The sequence below is a fragment of the Olea europaea genome, chromosome 9, assembly GCF_002742605.1.
Source record: "Olea europaea var. sylvestris chromosome 9, O_europaea_v1, whole genome shotgun sequence".
NCBI lineage: Eukaryota > Viridiplantae > Streptophyta > Magnoliopsida > Lamiales > Oleaceae > Olea > Olea europaea.
In genome coordinates this window covers 1,282,119-1,292,637 of record NC_036245.1, presented here as the reverse complement: position 1 = coordinate 1,292,637, position 10,519 = coordinate 1,282,119, and positions in this window count along the sequence as shown.

Genomic DNA, 10,519 nt, shown 5'->3' with positions numbered 1-10,519 from the left:
AGAAGGATCTTGGCTAAATCCATTCTTGAAGTGGACAGACATGAATACGTGGGAGCTCAAAATCTTTCGATCTCAATACATCAATCTAGAAAGACTCACACAACTAAGGTTCTATATTTCTAGTACCAATCCATGCACTGATATCTCATTAAGAGACATCAATTAACTTATAAATAATTTTGTGACCAATTACTTGATAAGTTGTGACCAAATATATAGATTTGTGGCCTTAATATGTTTAATTAATAAAATATTTTTTTAATCAATTATTTCATTAATAGTATCTGAAATTTGAAATTGCAAACCTTCTCCTCTTAATTTTGAAGTAGGCTATAAATAAACTCTTACAAATGAATTTTTCCCATTTGTAAATTAGACCCCCCAAAAGTCAACGTAATAACAAAATTCAACAGTGTGTTATGAACCCAATATTAAAATATAGTGGGAGCGAGACTAGTGCTTGATTCGGTGAGCTAGATCAACCGTCAATCTCCGTCTTGGCGAGATAATTTATTAATATATATTAAATAATATTAAAAATTTTCAATCCATATATAAACATAATATAACGTAAAAATCAAATACAAATTCCCCTCACAAAAATTCTTTTTTCAAAAATCTTTCTCTACATATTCACAATTTCACAAATTGTCCTCACAAATCATAGTCCACAGATTTACAATTTCACAAATTTTTTAGTTTTCATAAATTATAAATCATCACAATTCACATACTGAATCATCAATTAAATGATGGAGACATATAAAATATCACTTCAAGACTTTATGTTCTAAAGGAGACAGGCATGAAAATGAACTTAAAAAAATAAAAACGAAAAAAAAGGGAAAAAGGAAAAGAGAGGCCCACAGTACCAGCGGCGGAGGCTCACGGTCCTTGAAGGTCACAACCACTGTTCACAATTAGCACTTAGCTGGAAATGAGGAGGAAGATACTCAATAGGGTAAGTAAAAAAAAAAAAAAAAAAAAAAATCTAACATCATTTTCAGGTATCTCTTTCATTCCAATTGATTGGACACGGCTTCTTCAGACAAACGAAAGGGAAGTCATTGTTTTATTTATCCTCAGTTTATATTGTTCTTTATTTTGAATTGTATTAAATTGAAAAAAAAAAAAAAAAAAAAAAAGGGAGAACAATGGCGAAGTGAGGCCCCCTTCCAATTTTGGCCTGAGGCGCAGACCTCATCTGCCTCGCCTCAGGACCGGCTTTGCATAGATACATATGGAATTATGAGTGCGACTAATTACGTGAAACTAATTTCGAGGTGTTGACTATATATATATATATATATATATGTTAATTCTTGAAAAATGTGTGAGAAATCATACTATATTGGATCTTATTTCCTTACAATTTCAGTAATGAACGAATGCAAACTTTTATATATTTCATTTTTTTTAATGTCATGTCTATGTGAATTGAAAAACGTTGTTGTGGCTGATAAATCTATTCAATCGATAATTATATATTGTTCGATATTTTTTATTTATAATATTCAAAGACACATCAATAAACAATCAATATAAAGGTTCAATGAATTAGAAAACTACGGTAAAAAATGATACACATACACTTCAAATATAGCACTGCTTAAAAAAAAAAATATCTATAATTCTTAAAATTGATGCATCACTTATTTTCAATAAAACAAATTATTGTTTTGGAATATTTCAAATTAGTATTGAAATTTGATTTTATTCTTTTTTCGTCGTTAATTAGTATTATGTATAGGGTGGCTTATTGATTATTTATAGGAACCTGAGAGAAAAAGTAAGGATAATAATTGCTTAAGTAATTAGCTCACAATGTCCTTATCTTTCATCATTATTGTGGAAAACGTTCTTACATTTCATTTTTTGACATTCTCACCTTTATTTCCACCATTCATTGCGCAAAATGGTCATTTTCATCCATTTTTGAATTAAAAGCTTTGAATAACGAATATACCGTTCTATTTAAATAAAACAAAAACAAAAAGAAAGAATTAATTGAAAATATAGTTCCATTTCTTTTTAAAAAGTGCAAATGGGTCCCAAATAAATTAGTAAATGGGTAATTAATACATAATGTCCTTCTTTTCACTATTATTGTGAAAAACGTCCATACTTCCCCCGCCCCCCTCTCCCCTTAATTAGACATTTGATTGTGCAAACTATTATGTCCATCCATTTCCATCCTATTTCTCAAGGACGTTATGTGCTAATTACCCATAATTGATCGTTTGCCCCTCTACGACTCTATTATTATTATTATTATTATTATTATTATTATTATTATTATTATTATTATTATTATTATTATTATTATTTTCTCTTTATAATGGAGAGATCGTATTCTTACAATTTGTTAAGGGAAATTTGTGTTCGTGTCTCTAACTTGTGAACCTTTTAGATGTTGAGGTCTCAAACCTTCACTTTCAAATTTCCAGACATGATTTTTATTGGATAAAAACTGGTAATTTATTTGTTTAAAGTAAATTTTTTCTTAAAATGACCAATTCAAAATGAAAGAAAAAAATTGTTGAAATCACAATATTGAAATTTAATACCAATTCCTCGATATATCCACGAGATCTTTGTTCCGAAAATTATTTAGAAAATAGAAAAAATATAATATATGGAGAATGAAAATAAAAAGATTTACATATCAAAATTTTAAATCGAAGAAAATAAGAGCTATCAAAAATAAAGATATTTCATTATATAAAAAATTATATAATCATAAACGATCCTCAAATCTCGCATTAGTATAGTTCATAACTAATGGAAAAATACTTTATTTAAGAATGTATATTGATTTCTATTACAAGTAGAAAACTAAAATTACATTCTATGTGAGATACTAACCCTACTGCTCAAAAAGGAAAAATAATAATTACAAAATGCATATACCTATACCACCCTTGACCGTGACCCTTTTACCGTACTACCATCAACCCGTCGCGACCACCCGCTGTTGGAAATATTATCTACACACGAGGAGATGGAGAAGAAAGAAACAAAGAAGAAAATGAAGAAACAGAAAAAAGAAAGCTTAAACACGTAATTGTTGTCTTCATACGATATTTGTCCCTCTTAGATTGAATTTGTTGTTTAAAGGGATTTTGGCAAATAGTTTGCTGGATTTATCAATTCTTGTAAAAGATCTAACACCAAACCACTAGTGAAATCCTTCAAAACTTGAGAATGCAAAATCAGGATTTGAATATGAAGAAAATTAAATTTCAATACTTTTGGAATGAAGAATTAATGTCAAGTCTTGCTATATGTTTCTATATATTTTCCATTTGTATATATTTTCCATTGATCATCAACCACTATATATAGCCATCAATCAATGCTACACGAAGTGGTACTAAAACACTTCAAAACCAAGTGACCAAAGGTCCTTTTGGCCTTTGCGATCACATAGGCCAACATTTGCCCTTCAGTTTTGATTTTTCATGCCATACACATTTTATTGATTTTTTTTTTTTTTGAATAATATACAACAATCCTCCACTTGTTTAATATTCATTAAAATTTCATATTCAAAATATACTATACTCATGTATAAAGATTAAATATCTTTCGATTTGAATATAACTATAGTGTAATTCAAACAAAGTAAAGCCGAAATCACAAGTAGCATTGAGGCTTTGAACCAATTATCCCATATGATAATTTCGGTAAGAACATATACACAAGTATCTCGCGTTCTCAAGTTTCTCAATCTCGCATAGCGCTGGTGAGGCCTTGCACTCATCTTTTTCAACAAACTTTTAAAAGATAAACTCTAGCTCTCTATTGAGGCGGCACAACGTCGAAATTTATCTAAGTGAAGTTCTTCCAATATCTTAGTTACTTTTAGAGATACTCGTACTACTAAACTTAATTAAGAACTTAAACCTCAACCCTCATTTCAATAACAACCAAAATTATTTAATTAGGATAGAGTTATCTCGAATTTTTTAATACCGAAACTATCCACATATCGAATGACTTGTTGTTATCCTTGGAATCCGTGGATTACTTGTTAACTAATAACATTTAGGGTTGCCATAATTGATGAACCTTTTAGTTCAAGAGTTTCAACCTCATCCTACTCAAAATGGATGTTACTAAATACCTATTTAGAGGTTTAGTTAAAAGATCTACTAAGTTCTCGATTGACTTAACATAATTTAGGAAAATTATTTCATTTTTGATTAATTTCCTTATGTAGTCCTGTCTATTGCTCGTATGTCTAGACTTTCCATTATATATCTCATTGTATGCCTTTACTAATGTAGCTTGACTATCACACATGATAGGTATTGAAGATGTATTCTTCAGTCCCAAAGATATCTTATAAAGTACATCCTTAAGCCACTCAACTTCTTTCCCAGTTTTTGATAAGGCTACAAATTCAAATTCCATAGTTGATTGTGTTATATGTGTCAGTTTTTTTTCGATTTTCAAAACACAGCATCTCCTCTAAGAGTAAACACCCAGCCAGAAAGTGGATTTACTTTCACCTATGCTAGATATCCAACTAGTATCGGTAGATCCCTCCAACTAGTATCGGTAGATCACCTATGCTAGATTTCCTTTAAATAGCTAAGAACTCTTCCGATGGCCTTCTAATGGTCATTGCATGGATTACTAGTAAACATGCTAAGTTTATTGATTGCAAAACTATGTCTAGTCTTGTTCATTAAACTGCATATATAAGATTCCCTATATCACTTGCATACTCCAATTGAATAACTTCTCTTCCATCATTCTTTATAAGTTTTAAACTTAGATCAAGAGGGGTGCTAAATTCTTTTATGTTCAAATATTTGAATTTATTTATCACATTCTCGAAATAATGTAATTGACTTAAATGGTAACTTTCACTAATTTTAGTAACTTTGATACCCAAAATGGTATCCACTTGCCCAAGATTCTTTATCTTCAATGTAAAAGATAGAAACCTCCTTATTTCTTCTATTCCATTCATGTGATTACTCATAATTGACATGTCATCAACATATAAGCAAATAAATGTAGCATAATTATAACATAATTTGGAGTACAAACATCTATCTACACTATTATGCTTGAAACGAAATGAAACAATAGCTAAGTCAAATTCTTCATACCATTTCTTAGGTGATTGTTTTAAACCATATAATGATTTTACTAACTTGCACAGCCTATGTTCATTTTCGAGTAGAGCAAACCCTTCAAGTTGTTCTATAAAAATCTCCTCATTGAGATCCCCATTCAAGAATGTTGTCTTAACATTCATTTGATGAACGTGCAAGTCATGTATGGAAGTCAATGTGAATAATATCCTAATTGAAGGTATTCTAACTACCGATGCATAAGTGTCAAAATAATTTATTCCTTCCTTTTGTCTATAATATTTGGCTACAAGTTTAGCCTTAAAGTTATTAAGAGAACCATCAATATTATATTTTTCTTTTAAAAATCCATTTACATCTAATAAGCTTGGATCCGGGTAGTGATGGCAATGGGTCGAGTCGAGCCGGCTCATTGAGCTCGTTAGTTCACGAGCCACGAGCTCGTGATTTTTAAATTTTTTTTTTTGGATTTTTTTACTTTTCTTTTATAAATTTACACATTTTTTGACGAGCCTGGCTCGTGGGCTAGTAAAAAATGGCTCGTGTGCTCGACTAGCCGAGATTGAGTCCCTACTTGGCTCAGGCTCGGTTTCATCATTTGACGAGCTCGAGCCACCCACGAGCCGAGTTTTAACGAGCTGAGCGGCCAAGCCGACGAGCTGCTTGACCCATTTGACATCCTTAGATCTGGGTGGTAAATCAACAAGTTTTCATGTATTGTTTGACATAATTGAATTCATATCACGCGAAGCCATAGTCTTTTTGTAAGTTTTTGATATCGGTTTCCACTTGTAGAACGAAAGACGTTCTTCTTATAACAATCTTCTCATTTCCTTTTACTGTGTAAAAGGAAATAAGTTGATCCGATCCTAAAGACTTTTCAATTCGAGTTCTTTAGCTTCTTCAAGGTTTACTAGATTCATGAACATCTTTAGAAGATGTTTCATCTTGTGTTCCACTAAAGTTTGAGATCTCTTTAAGAGTTTCCCTTAATTCATTATGTGAAAATAGTAAATTCTCAAAGAATTCTACGTCATTGGATTCAATAATCACATGGTCTCCAAATTCAGTAATCTATATGATTTGCTATTACTAATATATCCAATAAAGACACATTTAATGTCTCCTAGGCCTAACTTGTTCCTATTAGGGTTCATGTTCTTACAATAAGCAAGATGCCCCCACACTTTGAAGCATTTAATATTTGGTTTTCTTCCTTTCTACAATTCATAAGAAACCCTTGTAAATTTAGAAGGCATCCTATTTAGTAATCTTTATGCGTTCAACAATGCTTCACTCCATAAATCAAATAGCAACTTAACATAAGTTAACACGACATTTATCATTTCAACTAAAGTTCTATTTTTTCTTTCAACCATACCATTCTGTATAGGTGTTCTAGGTGCAAAACATTGATGAACCATGCCTTGTTGTTCACAAAATAAGTTAAAATCACTAGAAAAATATTCACCTCCTCCATCATTTCTTAAAGTTTTTATTTCCTTACTTAGGTTATTTTTAACTTCATTCTTTTATGTTTTAAATATTTCAAAGGCTTCATATTTATATTTCATCAAATAAACATATGTATACTTAGAGTAATTATCTATAAAAGTGATGAAATACATACTTCCACCTCTAGTCAACGTGCCATTTAATTCACATATATTCGTATGAATTAATTCTAGAATACTATAAGTCCTATTTATACTTTGATAAGGTTTCTTAGTTGTCTTAGATTCCACATATGTTTTATATTTAAATGCTTCATTTTCATTATATTATATTAAGTCGCACTTTAACATTCTTTTCATGGTACTTTTACCTATGTGACTTAATCTAGCATGTCATAAAGTAAATGAATCAACAATATGAGTAAAATCAACTTTTTTATTAATCATCTTGTCAACGGCACACAATTTGATAATTCCTTCACAAGAATAGCCTTTTTCAACAAATTTTCCATTTGGGGATAGTGCAAGTTTATCATAGTTATAAACACATTTTATGCCGAATTTTTCTAAGGGGTTATTGCTATTTGTCAAGTTAGTGGTCTTGCCGGAAGTGAAAATAATATCTACATTTCCTTTTCCAACCACTTTGGAGCGAAATTCGTTACCCATATTAATCTCTTGATCCCCATCCACGCCATAGTAAGTTTTGAATAAAGACTTGTCATATGATACATGTATAGTTGCGCATGTACCATACTACCATCGATGAACTTTTCCTTTGATTGCATTAATCTCACTTACCGTGGCTACAATTTTGTCTTCTTTGATGATGTTCACATTTCCTTCGAAGTTTCTGGTGTCGACATTCCTTTGCATAATGTTTAGATTTTTCACATACAATACAACCACATTTGGACTTACTCTTATACTTATTAAAGTTTCCTGAAGGCATTCTCTTATTGGATTTGTTTGAAGGTTTAGTCTTCTCTATAGCATTGGCTTTGGAATTGTATTCATAAGAATTGTTATTCTTATTTCTCACCCTTGACTCTTCCTTAATGTGAAGATGTTTTTGCAACTGTTCAAAAGAGTAATCTTCAAAACAATGTATGATTTTCTTCTTATATATTTTCCAAGTTCCTGAGAGTTTTACAATAATTTCTCCCACTTGAAAAGTCTTTGGGGTCTCAATTTTGATCGTCTTCAATTTATTGCAAGACCTTGCAGCTTGTGAATTTGGGGAAGAAGAGGAATGTTATTAAGAAATTTGAAATCAAAATATTTTGAAATTAAGAATTTCTTGGTATCTCTTCTTCGACTTTGTACTTACTTTCCTAAGCATTCCAAATTTTCTTTATGGAAGAAATGTTGGTGTATAGATCATACAACCAATCAGATAGAGTATTGAGAATATGACCACAGCATATAAGTTCATCTTCTCGACATTTTTGTCTTTTGACTTTTACGACATCGATTTCTTCATTAGTTGGTTCAAGTAATGGTGCCAAATCTGAATCAAAGATGTAAAATATCTTTAATGTTGTTAGCAGGAATTTCAACGTGTCTTGCCATATTGTGAAATTCATCTCATTGAAATGATATTGATTCATCAACTAGATCGTCGCCATAGTAGTTTCATTCTCCTTTTGAGGAATATTGTTTGGGATTGTTGGAAATATTATTTGCACACAAGGAGATGGAGAAGAAATAAACAAAGGATAAGATGAAGAAACAGAAAAAGAAGGCTTAAACACGTAATTGTTGTTCTCAAACGATATTTGCCCCATCTCGAATTGAATTTTTTGATGCTTAAAAGGATTTTGATAAATGGTTTGCAAGATTTATCAAGCCCTGTAAATGATTTAACACTCAAACAATTCTTCAAAACTTGAGAATGCAAAATCAGAATTTGAAAATGAAGAAAATTGAATTTCAATACTTTTGGAATGAGGAATTAATCTCAAGTCTTGCTATATGTTTCTATATATTTTCCATCGATTATTAACCACCTATATACAACCATCAATTAATGCTACACGAAATAGTACCCCCTTGAAAAGCTACCAAAAATTCAAACAAAAACGGTCCCAACGGCTAACAAAATTGTTCTATACGATCGTAAAGATCAAACTTGTGCGACCCCATATATCAACTCATGGCAGGACCTTTAGACCCTACAAATAGCCATGCGACCATTTCGCCTCCAATTTTGATTTTTCATTCCTTACACATTTTATTGATTTTTTTGAACAAATATACAACAGCAGCCACCAACACCACCACCCACCACTAGGCCCCGCCCCAAACACGGGAAATACATCAAATTGACCCAAATAAAAGAAGGATTTTTCAAAATAGCCTTTGACTTTTCTAAATATTTTGAACTACCTAAAATACCCTTAATCAAATATTAAAAACAACCCTTTACATAATAAAAATTTTCTATCTAAGTCCTTAGAAAATTAACAAATAATTTTTCTAAAAATTTGAAAGAATTATTAATGGCTAATTATAAAATAGAAAAATCCAAATATAAGAGAGGACCATATAATATAAAAAAGGTTGTTAAAAATAAAAAAGAAATTAAGTTTGAAAAGAAATTGATAAGATAGGATATCAAGAACAATTATATGCATCACAAGAAATATTAAAATATTTTAAAGAAAACTTATTAGAAAATTTCGCTACAGGAATTGTAAGATCAATAATTATAAAAGATATACAAAATATAATAGATAAATTAGAAAAAAGAAAAAAAAATATCTCAAAATATGATATACCTTTTAAAATAGACATATATATGATAACAGATATTGATATTATAAATTTTCAGACATTACTAGATTTTGAAGAATTACTTAAAAATTTATGAAAATGATAATAAAAAATAGGTTACCACAAGCATACAAAAAAATTAGTTTTTATCTTAAAACTTTATATACACCTAATAGCAAAAATAAAAGAGTTTTTGGAATATTAAAAATTTTAGTTTTTTAGTTTCATGATTTTTAGATTATGAGATTTTTGTTCGCTCATAGTAGCACCCGTCTTTTGGTATCAGAGCCATAGAGATCATGAGAAAATATATAAAAAATAAATTACCTAAACGATATTGAAAATTGAAAAATAAGGAAAAGACTCAAAAGATTATGATTTTAGAAATTATTGAAACTTATAAAAATAGACTAAGGTACCAGGTAAAATATAGTTATGATATAGAAGGCTATATAGAAGAAGATAATATAATTGGAACATATAATAAAAATATAAAAGAAATATTAAAAATTTTTAGAGTAATTAAAAATTTACCTTTAGAATTAAAAGAGAAAATAATTAAAAAGATATTATTTGAAGAATATAAGCATATATATATATATATTAAAAGTAATCCAGAGGGAAATAGATTTCATAATAATCTGAAATTACTATGGAAATCATAAAAATAAATAATTATTATCAATGTATTGAAGAAAAAGAATGATATATATTTTACAACCCCAACCCTAATAAATTAAAAATAATAACATTATATATAACTAGGAATTTACCTAGAGAAATAAAGGAACAAATATTATATAAATTAATTGTAGAATTTATCAAAGATAGACGTACATATGAAATAATTTGCGAAATATTTGAAAATGAGTTGTATCATAGAGAAATATATGAATCATCATAAGAATATAATTGAAAAAACTAAAAATATTTTAGAAAGGAAGTTAGAGAGAATAAGATTAATAAATAATAAAATTTTAGATGAATTATTAATACCTGGAGAAATAACTAAAACTCTAGAAAAAAAATATTAAAATTAAAACAAGAAAGGTATAAAGAAAAAGCAAAGTATTATGAAAAATTAAAAGAGATAACAAACCCTGAAGTTATAAAACAAAAATATGATAAAATGATAAAAGAGTGTAAAAATGCTGAGTGTATAGTATTTTATTATTGTCAATC